Genomic DNA, 16,948 nt, shown 5'->3' with positions numbered 1-16,948 from the left:
GACCCCTGCACCCACCTCCTTTACCAGTCCCTGTGTACCTTACAGTCTTTAAGAACTGCATCAATTGTTCTCGTGTTTATTTCTTTCACTCTCTTGAATGTACATTTCAGATACACTTTTAGATGTAACGCATCAAAGATGCCAGTCAATGACGCGGCTACAGTTTCATTTCTCCAGTAGTCGCATTTTTTATTTTATTTGTAACTATTTTCTTTTATATATATATATATATATATATATATATATATATATATATATATATATATATATATATATATATATATATATATATTATATATATATATATATATATATATATATATATATATATATATATATATATATATATATATATTAAAATCCTAAATCAAATTTGAAAAACACCCAAGGACCTTTCTGCAGATGAGGTTTTGCAGCAAAGTGGTGAAAATAACATATCGAGTGTAAAACACGAGAACACACACTTCCTCTTTCCTCCAACCGAGCAGACAGAAAACCGCACTGCCAGTGGCAGAGACAACAGGAAATAGCTCAGTTGGTGTTTTTGTGAATTAACTTGGGGGCATTTGTAGTTGAAAGGTGTCTGGTCATAATTTGACAAATTATCTTCCAAAATCTGTGTTCTTTATTATTATTATTATTATTATTATTATTATTATTATTATTATTATTATTATTATTATTATTATTATTATTATATAATGCCAAAACAAACCCAAAAAAAAATCATGATTGATGTCCTTAAAATCGTTTTCAGCCATATAGTCACAATTTTGGGGGTTTGTGTTTTTGGTAGTTGATGCAGATCTGCTTTTATTTCCTGTAAAAAAACATATCTCTTTAAAACCGAGTGTGTGTGTGTGTGTGTGTGTGTGGGGAATTGTCAGCGGAATCTTGCTGTAAAAATGAATTCTGTGCTGACCCTTGACCCTTCTCCCCCTCTCGTCGGCGGGCTCTTCAGCGGCCGCAGATGAGCAACATCTGATCCCAGGCAATCAGTATAGTGCCGCATCATTTCCCATTTGCGTGCCACTGTGCGATGACTCACGGCGACAAAGTGTCAAGAAGTCCCAGAGTAGAGACTGAAACTGGCGACGGAAAGGCCGACATGTTTGCTCGAATGCGTTTGTGTCAGTGGAAAGCTAAAAGACAAAAAGACACAGTCTTCATTATTAACTTTTAACTTTCTTAAAAAAAGTCGTTAAGAGCACATGATAAAATCTGCCATTAGACTTGTTTATCTAAAGAGAACATTCCAACACAACGTTTGATTCCCCCTATTAGAACCCAGCAGAACATGCAGTAGATACTCAGATAATGGCCTTTACGTTTTCTTTAAGGCTTTACTTGGAATAAGGCCAAACTGGGTTTCAGCTCTTTGCGTCTGTGCGCGCAGTCCTTTAGGGCACATGATGGTGACTTGCACAGGAAACCCCAAACAGATCAAGCAAGAGATTTGGGTGGCGATAAAAGCCGAAACCTCAAGCTTCCGTCACCGTGCACGATGTTTTTTCCTCCAGTTTCAGCGATGAACTCGATGCCACACGTTAACGACCAGCAGTTGACTTTCTCAGCAGGGGCGCGTCACTTTCTCTTTCTTTAACCTAGAGCTCTCTGATGAGCAAAACAAAAAAAAAAAAAAAGCTTGAAAACCGGAGCCATAAAGCGGGTTGCGCCCATGACAACGAGTGTCGGGCAGAGTTCAGTTCAGCTCTGAGGCTGCTTCCTGCTCTGCCAGGCGTCGCATCCTTTAGTTTGCATCGGATCCAGGTTTTTCTCCCTTTTGTCACAGTGAGACATGCTAATCAATAAGCAATTAAAAAGGCTAAAGGACAAAGGGGTTACACTGCTTAGCTACAAACAGAGACGGATTAATGAGGATGTGAGGCCTTTGGCGAGCTTAACTGGACCATCCACCCAATTTTCTTTCACACATGCACATTATAATAAATCAATGTTGAGGTACACATCAACTTCATGATGCGTAGGTTCATTTTTTTCCTTTCTCTGAGCTCCTCATAACCAAGGCTTCCTTAATAGTAATGTCTTCATCCACATACACACAAAAAAACTGATGTATACCAAAAACATGAGCATGAGTACTTACTTGGCTGTTTTATTCTTTTACCCCAAATTATAATCCTGAGAAACCAATTGGCCTTCAGAAGTCTCCAGGAGTCCAACTGTGTGTAATTAGATCTCAGTATAAATCGAGTTGCTCTGCGAAAGCCTCCGTGTTTTACTTCTTTTATTAGAGAACATTACTATATTAGTGGAATCACGAAGACCGATGGAACACAGCAGAAACATCAGGTAGAGAGTTTAAAGCCGATTTATGTCGTACGATCGTTTCCAAGGCTTTCAACGTCTCGTGTACAAAAATGGAAAACTTGGATCAGCTACAAACCCACTAAAAACATAACCGTCCTCCTGAACCCACAGGCCGGGCAAGCTGTGGATCGGAGAAGCAGCCGTGCTCGCCCTCACTGGGAGAATCTGTCAATAGGATGATTATTAGCTGGCCTTCATAAAGACTGACAAGGCTGTGAAGGTAAACGAAAACATCTTTAAAGGGGAAAGGTAATGTGAAATCAACTTTTACTTAATACCATGTTCTAATATCATTACCTCACTACAAACATTCTTCCAATGTGTGTTTGAGAAATCCTTGTTGCCAACCATTCAGCGTTGGCAACAAGAATCATCAATGATGCTTGTGTGGAGACAGTGTCGGTCAGTTGGTTCAAGTGTTGCTGTCACAAAGTGCCACCTATTTTCACAGAGCTCCTCCTCAGAGCTTGTTGTAAACAACACAATGGAAAGGCAGTGTTGTGACCAAGTCCTGAAGGCAGAGTGTCGGAAAAAGCAGGAGCTTCTTAAAGAGACAGTCTCAATTTCGAGGCGTCAAATTGCAAAGTCAAATTTCTTTTAAGTCATGTCTGATAGTCACAGTTTTTTTGTAAAAACTGAAGGCGACATAGTTACTCGATTGAGCTCCAAAATGGCACCTGGTGGCTAGAAAATGCAGAACACCGCCCCTTTAAAAGTTCAATTTGCAGTTGGCCACAAGCCCTTTAAGAGTCAGAGCAAACCGCCAGATCAGACCGAAATGGAGCTTTTTGGCCCACATGCATGTGAGTGGGAAACCTAACAACCTGAACACACACAATCGCCAGCTTAAAACACGGTGATGGCAGCATCATGGTGTGGTCATGTTGATCCAATTGTTTGTCCAAAAGAGATGGGTGGAGTTAAATATAGGGCAGTCAAATCTAGATATACATCATTAAAGAGATCTTGCTGTTTCTGTCTGTCTGTCTGTCTGTCTGTCTGTCTGTCTGTCTGTCTGTCTGTCTGTCTGTCTGTCTGTCTGTCTGTCTGTCTGTCTGTCTGTCTGTCTGTCTGTCTCTGGGACTCAGAGAAAATAAAAAGCCTCATACTTTACCTCCACATCTCCTCAAAGCTCACTTTGCCACTTTCAGCTTTCTGTCCAGCAGCTCGATGCACAACATTCTACTGACGTCAGTGTTTTCACTGTTTTCTTTTGACATTGCGGCCGATTGCATGAATCTATGAATACCGCTCAAAGCCCCAGGTGGCAATAAGTCTTAAAGGAGTGGAAGACGAACGGGCTCAAGGTCACACGATTCCCGGTGGCATCCTGGACCAGGAAGAGGCGTTGGAAACCACCCATCCTGTGCGAAGGAGTAGCTGCCGCTGGTTTACAGGGAATTCACACGCAGCGGTCACACTGCTTCTCCCACCCTCTGTTCCCATTGTCGCTAGGCGCCGCGGCAACCAGAAAGCAGTTTACAGTGCGGTCCAACCAACAAAACCTGAGGAGCATATTAAGTTCGTCAGGCAACAGTTTAGACTGTGTCATCTGCTGAGGGAGTGGGAGGGAAGCGTGTTTGAGAAAAGATCCCAGAATCCCCTCTTGTTTGTGTTTTCCAGTGTGTGTGGCCCGTCTCATTGCAATGCCGACACCTCGTTCCGCTGTCTTTTGACCTTGTGAGACAGACAGCTGTGGCAGATGTCTCCCATCAGGCTTGTGCCGTCCACCCCCGACATCTTTGATACGACGAACCTGCTGGCAGCCCTCACTGGGGAGTTGTTTGAAAAAAGGACTTTAAAGAAAGCAGATTTGTGTGAAGTGAGTTGTGGAAACTTTCTACCTGAACAGCTCTCAAATCCACAAGAATTAGAATGCCTCAATAAAGGGCCAGTTCAGAATTATGAAGCAAGGTTTTGCTAGAAGGTTATTAGCATGTTTTTTTTTTAATGTCGGTCATCTATGACAGAAAGTCTTGCTAGTTTCATTTAGGGTGAAGATGAGCTGTTTAAGGATGAAACTAACGACTAAATAGGAGACAACACTTCTACCACCTTAACCCTCCTGTCACAAAAATGTAATAATACTTTATGTAATCTGGGTTTCATTGAGACTTTAAACATAAGTTGATGATGATTTACACAGGATATGAAGACAGGAGGCGGTGCACCATCAGGGATCTTCCTGTGTGAAACATGCTGAGAACAGAACATGTAAAGCATTTTCGGTCCCGTTTCACACAGGAAGCTCATTGGCGGCGCACTCCCTCCAACCTCTATTTCCTGTGTAAAGGTTCATTGGTTCTCTGTTCCATAAAATAGCTTATGTATAACCAGCACGTGAGTTTTTAAGCAACTCAAATCCATTGTACGATTAGTTCTTCCCAGATTGTATCTGGGGACAGATTAGCTTACAGCATTTCAACAGAACCTTAATTCGAAAAATCCCAGACTATAGTGTTGAGAAGAAATATATAGTTTGACATGGTGTGGATCGCCGCAGCAACTGTTGACACCATGTCTTGAAAGCCTTTTCTTGCAACATCCGACACGGCTCTGAGAATTCAATGAATTCAGATTGAGAACACTTTTTGTCTCGCTGAAGCATGGTGAACTAACCAGAACGAGGGCACAAATGTGATTTGGCAATGAAGATAAGGAACGGTGTGAGGGTTCACCACAAATGGGCCATTTAAGCAGGTCGGTTGTGTTGTCCGCCGAAGAGAGTAACTTTAGAGCATTTAAACTAGCGAGAGAGTGAGAAAAGGAAGAACAATTTGGTAAATATGCAGATTAACAAAGAGTGTATGGATTTTATTTCCGTCTAAAACAGGTACCGCATCAGAACAGTTGTGCTTTAAAAAAAAAAAAAAGTTGTGAACTTTTTCCAATGAGTGTGAAATAAAAAACATTGGAAAAAAGCAAAAGAATAACAAAATGAGAAAACAGGGAATTGTTTATTGGATGTTTAGTTCTAAATCAAGAGTATGTGAGTGTCCTCCTCAGTGTCTGTGCTTTTTATGTGTGCGCAGGCTCTGATCTACGAGCTGTAAATGTTCCACATTAATGCGAGAGATGAAAAACGAGGGGTGGGGGGGGGAGTTGGACTGTTACCGAACTCTAGAAAAGCATTCCCTCCTAACCCTTTTTTCTCCAACACTTTGTTTTTTACAGGCTGCCATTTCCACTAGATTAGTGCCCAGGGTTTTAATTGCAGTTTATGAAGCTCATTTATTGGCCCGAGAGTTTGAAAGTTTGTGTAATGTGGCATCCAGTGAGGCAGGCAAGCATCCAAGCCACCCTGTGGTTTTCCATTTCTACTGTTTTTTTTTCTCTCTCTCTCTCCAGCTCTGTTGTTTTCCTTCTCCCCTCTGCACCCCCTCCCCCAACCCCCACTACTTCTTTTGGGTTTTTTTTTTTTTTTTTTTTTAACACCAGAATGTTTCAGGGCTCACCCATACATGCTGCTGTTTTTATAGAGAATTAGCACTTCTCTACCCAGCACTGGCTGTGTGGCTCCACACTGGAAGTGTTGCCTTTAAATCAGCCGCCCCCTTTAAAACCGCAGAAGCACGTGCCAGGAACGTTTAGCACACAGAGGCGAACGTCTCTCGTGGCTCCAACCAAAGCAGTCGGTTGTAGGACTAATAAACCGAAGGAGCACACGTTGCGTTGTTGACCCGTGATCTTCCCTAAATATCCGTTTCGCTTCCAGTTTCTCTTCCTTTCCTCCCTGACGTCGCCCCCTCTGTGGCGTTCCAGTGGCACCCTGGAGGCTAATTAAGCCTTAATTACATTTGTTGGAATTGATTTGTGATTTAGTCTTTCCTCTGTTGTTCCAGCTCATTGGCCCCCGTAGAAATGTCATTAATGCGCCATTATTTTCATGGGCGGTCTAATTAAAGGGACATACTCCCTGGGTTTCCTCTGATGAGACACGAGGAAGGGGAGCATGTTGGCAACTGGCACCCTGAGGATCCAAAATGGAAGACCCACTGGGAAGACCATGTCAAACAGTTGCCTGTATAAGTACAGAGACACTGTGTATAAAGGGGCAGGCAGGGTTGGAACCAGCATCCCATTCACAGAGCTTAACATGAATGATGAGACTTATTTAACTGGTTGGGTCGGGTCTAGAAGCAGACACTTGATGGTCTGTCAGTCGAATTAAAATGACCTGCATTGTTTCCTTGAAGGATTTAGAATATTGGTTTTTAGTCGAGGAGTTTCTCCATAAGATGGGAGAGCAGAGTCAGCAGAGTTCCAAGATGAGCATAATACTGACGTTTTGAATTTCTGACTTTCGGAAATGCAACAAAAATCACCACTGGAGGCAGTGTTGGTCATCAAACGCTTCAGAGACAGTCAAAAAGGAAAAGCGTATTCTAATGTCTCTATTTCCTGTGGATTCTAAGGAAAACCCAGTTGAATCCACAGTTGACGAGGTCTGTCTGCCGACCAACAGAGGGGAGTCAGATGACTTCCTGTATGTCTGTTTGGTTCTCTGGATGTTCTGTGGCAGACAAAAAAGCTTCGGAAAGAATAATCAAACCTGCAGAAATAAATATTGGATGTCTACTTCCTTCCTGTCGAACTTCGCTAAGAGGCGTACTTCATCCAAGACGAAGGACATCAGACACGTCACCCGACCTGGTTATCATTTGTTTGATTTCCTTGCTTTCTGGCAGGAGATACAGGTCTGCACAACCAGAACGTCTAAATTTTTAAGGAGTTTCTTCCCATATGTTGTGAGAGTATTGAATGGTTATTGATTGGGGTCTTAAACTAGATTGGCCTTTGATAAATTTCCCCCTTTTGTCTTGTTTTAATCCTTATTGAACGCGTGTATCCATTGTGATGCATTTTGAATCTAGTTGGCCTCAGTGACAATAAAAAGTTTTCAACAGAGAAGAGAGTCTGGAGAGGACGTCCTTGGAGAGAGGAATGTGTATTCATGTGAATATTTAGTTTTTATGGAGTAAATCAGGTGAGGGTTAACTATGGTGATCCATTAAAACAGGGGTGAACAGGTTGAAGGTATTGAAAACATTTCGAGAGGGGAACGTTTTCTGCCGCCACAACCAATCATCATATAAAGACAGGACGTTTTCGTGAGGGCTTTAAACTATCGTACTTTTTGAGGACAGGAACAGCCAAGAGAATAAAAATAACAACAAAACCCCGGACATGCTAAAATCCAAGAATGATATGGAGCTTTGGTCGCAGATCTTATGTAGTATTTTTGGCTTTTTTCTTGTCTGGATTCATGTAAAACCTGAGTTGACATATTAACTAGTCAACATATGGTCGGCAAGTGGTAAGCGATAACAATCTTAATCCCTCCACTGAAAGCAGCAGAGGGATTACCTGCTTTAAGAATGTCTGCAAGCACATCTCAATCGTCCTCTTGTGTCGAAGGAAAGGCAAAGATAAACATTATGGCGGAGAGATAAGGATAGACATATCACAATCTAATCACTTAATGACAGTTAATATCGATAATTATTAATTAGTTTTTGGTTTTAAATACCTGAAATTCTGCCAAACTGGTGGTGTGACTTTTCCTGATTTATCCACATGGTTTCAGTCCACACCGTTGCTTTTTAATTTTAAGCAGTTCAACCTTAAACTGCTGCTCTTGTCAAGTTACTCAACAGGCTTTTTGCTACGTAACCAAAGAGTAAATGAGTGAGTTGATGCCACCCAGCCTTTTAATGGCACATAGGAACTGAAGTGTCATTTTTGGGGTGGTTGATCCACTTGTCTTTGTCTAGAAGTTGAACTATGCTAATAAGCTAATGCTAATAGGTTTGCTCTATACTTCAAATGCCCTCCAAATACGGTTTTCTCGTTGCATATTTTTGTTATGTTTAGAAAAAAAAAAATTAAAACAAAAGAAACCAAAAAAACAAAAACAACAACTTATGGCCCAGTGACTCTGCAGTCCCATTATCTCAACCTCCTGTCCATCTGTGCTACAGACAATGTCCACAGCAAGAGCTGAACACAAAACTCCTGATGGAGCCGCGGAGCTTCAGCCACGGTTTTCTGAGCCGTGAGTCCAGATAAAGGGGAACTGCCTCAAAGTATGAGAAGAATGCTCTCCGGTCAAAATCAGTTCTCAGCCATCAAACTGAGAAGAAGAAGAAGAAAAAAAATGGTTTGCTCGCAATACACACAGAAAGCAAAATTGAAAAAAAAAATTGGAAAAAAAGAAAATATTTGGTTTGGAAATTGTTTGTAATCCTTTATTAAGGCTGATGTTCCCTCGAGGCATCCTTTGAGTTTGAGGAAGAGGAGGCCCTCTGCAAAGCATTCACATGTGGAAGGTCAAAGATTACTTTCTTTTCACATGGTTTTTTTTTTCTTCTTTTTTTTTCAAGCACACTGTTAAGATCTACTCTGCCCCCTGCCTGCTACCTGCCTGCCGTTCAATTTTGGTGCAGTCCTATCAGTCGTCTCCGTGTGGCCTTTTCTGTCTGTCATGATTGTGTACGGGACTCAGTCCAGCGTGTTGGCAGGCGGGCCGACGGGTGTGTTGGACAACTGCTTCACAGTTGGTTGGCCCAGTAAGAAGGGACGTGTACGAGGGGGTGAGAGAGAATGAGAAAATAGAGCGGAGGGGAGGTGGAGACAGAGCGGGAGAGCAGGGAATGGGGTCACTTGAGTTTGTTGTTTATAGAATATCAGGCTTTCTCTCCACCCCGTTTGGTAGTCTGACTCCTCTCCTGCCTCCTGTTTCTTCCAAACGGCCATCTTTGGGAGTGTTACTGCAACAAAAACGGCCAGCAGAGGACAAGAGCCCCATGTTCTCAGTCAGCTCAGTCGAACCTCGAGCCATCCGTTTTACTTCACAGCAACATCAGGTATCGCCATCTTTGAAGGTGATACCTAAGATTCTCTTAAATGACATAAACACCCTAGCCTATTTAGTGACTCTGTTAGGGGTTTTTAATCATCGCTCATAAGGAGTCCTTCTTTGTTTTTCTGTCCAAATCCCTGTGATTGCTGAGTCATCTGGAAAAATCAGCACTCTAGCATTCTTTATTCTTGGGCAGTGCAGCATAAGGGAGCTTCCATTTTTAGCCTCATGGCAAATTACATTAAGCCACAGTTCAATGAGTGCTAATGCTTTGAAAATAACAAAAATTGACAGAAAGGGGTAGAAGTTTTGCCGCGTCGCTCGGGCTCTCTCCCAGGCCTCCCCCGTTCTCAGCTCTGTTCCCGCTGCAGCGGCCGGCACGCCAGGGGTTAAACCTGTCTGCTGCCCACATCTGGGAGTAATTTGAAACATTCCACAAGTCTTACCACATGTTTTCAGATGGACTAAATCCTGCGAAAGGCTCGCCTGTCAGAGGGGTTGAGAAAAATCATCTCTCTCTCTCTTTTCCTCCCCCCTCCAGGAGGAGAAGAAAAAATGAGGAGAAAATTAAAAGTAAATAACAGGTTTAATGTTCTTGCAGGTGAGTCCAAAGGTACCGATGTGGGTGGGCGTGCAGGGGTTTGTTTCTGGGCTTGTTCGTGAAATTGGTGGCAGTGACAGTTCCCCTCTGCCCCCGTCCCGGTTCCCCTGTTGCATGTTACTAGGACGTGTTCCAAAAGAAAGCCGTTTCTTAACAGCTATTTACAAGTAGACAAAAAAAAAAAACATCTTTGAGGCTTAGCTAACTGTTTCCATGCGGCTGATACCATCTCGTCTCTTATTCTCTCCCCGGTGCATTTGTTTTTTATTCTTCACAGTCTGGCACCGTAAAGCCCTGCAGCCTTTCAGCACGCCTCCAGACACGCAGGCGTGAATGGCAAAACTAGCTCCTGGTACAGTAGGATGTGTTTTTTTTGTCCATGCAGGTACAAAGATTTTTTTTAATCGTCTTGTGACATATCCCTGATCTTTTATTTTCTACCGATCCAGTAAGGTAGCTTCAATTATTACACTGAAGTTCTCTCTGGGACATTAGAGGGTAATGAGCCTCAATCGGTCAGCTGTAATTCTAAGTAGTTTAAAAGTTAAATAGCTCAAAGGATACTTAATGACCTTTTTAATTGTGTAACTCCCACCTGGCTTTAGATTTAGATTTTTTTTTTTTTTTTTTTGGCTTATCAAAATTTGAAAGAGGAACCATACATTTCCCCAATTTTGGCATCTCTTCACTGGCTTCCTATTAACTCCAGAATAGAATTTCAGATTCTCCTTCACACATATAAAATCAAGTTGTGTTTTCTCTTCACAGAAGCTGCATCTGGCCCAACAACTGAGGGTGGCATTGCTGAAGCTGACTGGTATTTAGTCTTCATTTTACTCCCAGCTGAAAGCTTATATGTTTAGCTGTGTTTCTCTTGAAGATGAATCCCATGGACAACTTATTGCTTTCTTAATTTATTTAATTTATTTTTTATCTGTTGCTGTTTTCGCCATAGAAAATACTCCAGTGTATGCTCTGGCTTCATATCAGTCAGATGTGGTCAAAACCTGACTGGTGTTTTAAGAACTCTGCTGGCAGGCTGAAGATGAACACGAGTTCAAGCTACTTTTAAGACAACCGAAAAAACAAAACAAAACAAGACAATCGTCTTCACGAGACGATAATGAATGCTTTTCAAATGACTTGGACAAAGAATTAAATCTGGCAGAGGATGTCTGTGGTAGATCCTCACAGCCTGACGGATTTGGAGACCTTCTGGAGAGCAAATATTGTCATATCAAGATTTAGGACGCCCCATAAACGCCACCTTAGCACGACTGAATGCTGAGATTGTTCTTCAACAAAGAGTGTTCAAATCATGCAGGTGGGTTATTGCAGCATTTTTCTGTTCATAGTTTTCCATTCTCCAGATTTGTTTGTTTTCCCGCTGAATAATGCAGGATGTGTGTCACTTCAACGGTGGGATTTAAATGATTCATGGTGGTCAGGTCTTGTACCGTGGAATAATGTTTTGACAGCAGAGGGTGGAACATTTCCATTCACTGTTACATTACATTCACCTTTACCTCACAAACTGACACATCACTGGTCTATAGCCTGGTGACACACAGGCAGGGCTCAGACTTGGTCTTAGTAACTTCATGGCTCTATCTCCAGAAATGTAAACACACTCTGGAGACTGTTAAACTGTCACAAATTCATAAAAAAAAGTTCAACACCATTTTTTTTTTTTACCTTCACTGTTAAATATACTTTGTACAATACAACAAGAAAGTGAACAAATTGGTGAGGGAGATATTAAAAACAAAAGGCTACATAAGCTTTTTCATTTTACAATCATTGCTCTGAACATCTTGAATTAATTATAAAGAATCTGATCTGACTTGGAATAAAACTCAGCTGTCTCAGAAGAATTTTCCTGGCATTTTTTTTCTATGTCCTTTCAGTCAAAGCGGCACTCTTCAGAGAGGTTCCACAGGGTGGAAATCATTTTATTGTATAATAGTATCAGTCAGAAGATCAACACAGGCACACAAAAATACACAGCCTCATACGTTCATATTCAGGAAAGTAGAAAATTGAGGTTTGCCTGTCACACTAAAAGTACATTTTGAAAACAACCTTTAAGCAAGTATTACATGTACTTCTCAGTAAACCCCATTTCTGTGTACATTTGTCTGATGTACTATTTTAATCTTAAATGTTGTGTTTTTCTTAGTTGTGACTGGGAAAAAAATCATCATAAATAACAAAAGTAAAGGCTTGAAAGCATAATGTGTTTCACTGAAATGAATTAACTTTTAAATAACATTCAAATTTATTGAACATTACCGTATGCTTTGCTTGGGTCTGCGGAAATGTTAATCAGAACGTGAAGGAAAAATGAACGAAACCCGTCAGGACTTGAATTTCTCCCAATCCGATGACGAGGCGACACAAAGACCTTCTAGGGAATCTGCCATGAATATTTTTCTAAGAAAAAATTACAAATATCCAGTTTGATCAACCTCATAAAAAAGGACGTTATCATTTGATGAAACAAAAATGAAGGCATTTTTGGGGCACATTTTCAAAAAATGTCTTTGGGACAAAAACACAACACAGTTCATAACCAAAACCGCACCATACCCAACATGATGGGGACAGCCTCCTGATCTTTATATGAAACCAGGGTTTTCATTGTAGTGGATGACATTATGAACTATTCCAAATATTTCGTCCTAAAACCTCCAGTGGTCCTCTCCACATTTGGGATCAAGCATGTTTACAGGGGTGTGTACACTGTTTGAGATCCACTGCATACTAGATGGACTGGCTCATCTTGACATCAAGCTGCTCGCTCTCAGGTTTCCCCAGAGCATTGTACACTGTAATTACCCACAGACATTCAGGAAGCTTCAAATGTTTCTGCTGGGCGAGAGTGACACCCCACAAAGCTGGGGGGCCCTCTTGGTCTCTAGCACCCTGTCCATTTCTTTGTAATCCAGGACAAGACATGTGGTATGTGGGCCCGTGCTGGGGGTTAAAAGCATTATCAGGCTGGCTAATGTTACTACACTTCAGAAATAGCCGCAGACTTTCACACGGGACGGTAAACAGGCGAGCAGCATCTGAAGGCTGAAACTGAGCACCTGTTTACAGGGCTGCACCAGATCCCATGTACAGAAGAAAATGAGAGTCTCAGTGGCATCATCAATGGCCATCTACAGGGATTATTTAGCTCATAGATGGCGTTTCAGATTGGACAAATAAATATGAATTTTTTAAAAAAATACAAATATGTGTATATCATCGGCTTAAAGGTCAAAGGCAATATTTTGTGTTTTCCAGACACATGGTATCATTTTATAGCACAATCATGTAACTGTTACCTTCACTTTGTTTTTATCAAGTATGACTTTTAAAAAGTTTGTAACTGAACACCTTGAAATTTGAGCCTCTGTCTCTTTAAAAACTCTGGCTGTTTATATTACCGAAACTCCGCCTTCTGGGAGTCATTTTACATGGCTCCTCTCTTAAACCTTAAACAACATTTTTACCAGCGTTTCACTGAGAAGTACCTCGTTCAATGAGCTCGGCAGATGCGCAGTTCTAGCAGGTGTTTGCTAATTGCTGCAGACTAGTCTGAAGGAGTGGCGAGGGGCTGCTCTGTGAGGCAGAAACTTGGAAGCTTGGAGGAGGAGTTTCGTCATTGAAGGCGGAGGTCGGTTTCACCAGGGGTGTTGCACAACCAATTGGTTGCCATGGCAGATTAAAAGATTTCTCAAATATACACGAAAGAATCATGTCAACACTCCAGATGTGTTTGTGATGAAGAAATGAGGTAAAGCTCAAAAAAGTCGATTTTACATCATAATGTCCCTATCATACTTTCAAAAGGTACTTTTAAAGGAGTAGAGTTATTGAATATCTGTTGAGATTCAGAAAGAGTAGTAGTTTTTAAAGAGATACAGGCCCCAGTTTTAAAGCATTAATTTAGGAAGTCAAATTTTCTTTGCATTTTACAATTGAAGGCCAAATTGGCTGTGAACAGCTCGACAATCCTCTGAAGGTCATGGCATGAAAGTCACAACAGAACCACATCATATGGAAAAAGCAAAACATGAGATCTTGAGGCTCCTCTACCACATTACCTCCTGTCCATGTTCATGAACAACAACGGGGAGCAACCTGAGCAGAGACCAAAACGTTCATCTTAGACTTTGCAAGTTATTCTTCAATAAATAGAATGAGAAGAAACCCTATAGGGTATATGAAGTCTGCAGTGACCCGACTGGATCATGCTTGCGGCCACGTTTGATGTTACTGGCTAGTTCAGCCCCCTAAACGACCCACACTGCACCCACTTATGCAATTAAAAAGTCTTTTTGACTGCACTTTAATGTTTTAACCTTCTGCTTTCTCTGAGGGAAACATTTTAAAGACTAAAGCATGTGAATGCTAAGCTAATTGGCTACCAGCTGTTGCTAAGTTGACGAGAGATGCTTTCTTCTTGTGTAAGCATCGTCTTACACAAGAAGACGATGCTTAGACAGGACATTTTTTTGTTTGCCTTAAAGTTTTGTTAAACTTTCTCCAGCACCATGATTTGCTTGCATTCAGTAATCCCTGAATTATTTAATAGCCTTTTAATGTGACACACTGCTTGCTTGTTGAACGGAACGCAACCAAAGAGCACAACCAGCACTGTGTGTGGAAGTTGTTTAATCCTTCCAGCCTTTGTCTTGACCTGTCTGTTTCTCTTTGCAACACTCCGCTGAAAGCAGCAGCAGCAGCAGCAGCAGAAATTTTGGCTCTCTGAAGCGTGTCCAAATTCCGATTTCCTGACTCTGAGAACCGCTAGAAACAAATCAAAGTGGTAAATGCCCTGTACTGTGTATGGTGCACCTCGATAAAGTGAGTACTACCAACGTCTCACAGCAGACTGAAGTGTTTCCTTCACGTTGTGTGAAAGGAGCGATATCAAACATCAAACGAATCATGCGTCGCATTTACAAGATCTTCCTACGTAGCCCTGAACATGTTTTGATGCAGCCTGTGTTTGGACTGCAGAGCATGGATTAGCCACACTGACCTGCAACGGCGTTAAAATTCAGCTCCAGTAACTTCACATCAAACGTGGTCACAAGCAAATGATGCAGCTGGGCTAAGGGTACCCAGGAGGCCTCCCTGGTCCACCTAAAGACATGCGATGGAAACACAACGCTTCACTCTGCAAATCCCCGCACTGTAGACTGGGTCCGTCCAGTCTGCACCGACACATGCTGGACACATGCGTGGCAGGCCCAGGCCCACCTGTCAGAGGGCAGTGAAATGAGACAGCTCCATCCCGTCAAGCTTTGTGTTATGACAGCAGCTACTTCCACCACTGCATTCTTTTAGCGTTTGACGGCTCCGGCCCGTGGCTGCTTGCATGCCTGTGTGTCCCATGTCACAACCAGTTTCCCAGAGTCGCATGCCTCGCCCGTGTGGTGATGTGTGACAACTGACACAGTTTAGTGTCACTCAGTGGCTTTTGTACAGGAAAGCCTTAAAGGCATGGTGAGAGGGGGTTGGGGTTGGATGAGGAGGTTCTCTGAGAAACATGGAGATATTGTAGTCAAAAAGTGAAAAAGTTTCCCATGCTTTTTTATGCTTACAAATCATGTTATATAACTTAAAGCTGCAACATATAACTTTCTTATTTTCTCATTTATTTATTTTACATATTTGCAAAAACTGTCAGCATGACATGACTGTGTAATATGAGACAGGTAATCTGTGAAAAGATTGATCTCCTCCCTCCACCTCCCTGAGCTTCTGTCACGTCTGAAGAAATATCCACTCCCAACCAACAGCAACCGATCAGAGACAGGAGGAGGGGCTTAGCGCTGTCAATCAATGCTGTTAAATGTGCTAATGGCAGAGAAACAACTTACTATTTCAGGAAAAATGTTTGTGTAGCAGGGAGCATGGGGGGGCACAGCAGGCAGAGCATTGCAGAGACCTGCCTCCTGGCTCTGATTGGTTGTTTCAAGTTGTCACTGCTAGAAGACAGAGGAGCTGGATTATTTTTTCTCACAGATTATCTGTCTCGTTCCATGCTGTCTCCAAATAGTGACGGTTTCAAAAAATAAGTGAAAAATAATAAAAAAAATTAAAATAAAACTCACATACTGCAGCTTTAACGTTAAAGCATGTATTTTTGTTGATCTGGCAAAATGAAAAACATGTCAGACAAAGACAAAAGTTTTCCACAACAGAGCGGTCGATGCTGTTTGAATTTTTTTGTATGAAAAACATCAGTTTGCGCTTTAGGGTCAAAATATTGTGGACAAAATAAATGTTTGTCAAATAAACAAACGAGATCACTTGCATTTTTTATTTCAAGAAAAGCTTCTCACATTGAATGGAAACAAAACATTGAGGATAAGGTACATTGTGAAAAAAAAAAAAACCCTAGAAATTATGGGGAGACAGGGATCTGGGGTGCCTCTCTCCAGCAGTCATTGGGCAAGAGTCTGGGTATGCACAAACACAGGACAAACAAACATGAACACACACACACACTCACATGTGATGGCAACATAGAGAGACCAATTTAACTAGCAGTCATACACAAGGAGAACATGCAAACTCCATTCAGACTCAAAGACCAATCTGAATATTTGTTCTTCAGACGCCACTATTACTGCAAGACAGCAATGGTACCAACTGCTTCACTGTGCAGTGACAGCAAAACAGTCAAAGTACAGAAAATAAACTTGATGTCATTTTTTTTTGTCATTAAGATAGAACAACAAAAGAAATCAAAATATGGAGAGGTTTCTTTTTGACAACACTCTGTTAATAACATCAAATTCCCAAAGGAACCTGCACAAAGTATACATGTAAACACACATGAATGCGCAAATGAACAAGCTCATAAACACATAAAAACCATTTGTAGTATTCAATAAAGGACATTAGAATCAAATGTTTCTGCACATTGCAAATTTTCTGAGACACAAAGCTCTCAGCTCGAAACGTGCAAGCACTTTAAACTAAAAATATATCAGATTTTCTTTGCTACCTAATTATTTAAAAGCCACAGTTCACAACATAAACAAACAAGGATATGCTGGATGAAACACATATCATGTTCAATGCATATTTTTGATTGACATAACACCTTAAAGCATGTGAAAAAAAGAAAGTGCTTTAAAAAAAGTGAT

The sequence above is a fragment of the Poeciliopsis prolifica genome, unplaced genomic scaffold (genome assembly GCF_027474105.1).
Source record: "Poeciliopsis prolifica strain line A6 unplaced genomic scaffold, Auburn_PproV2 SCAFFOLD048, whole genome shotgun sequence".
NCBI classification, from domain to species: Eukaryota; Metazoa; Chordata; class Actinopteri; order Cyprinodontiformes; family Poeciliidae; genus Poeciliopsis; species Poeciliopsis prolifica.
Note: the sequence above shows the minus strand (reverse complement) of the source record.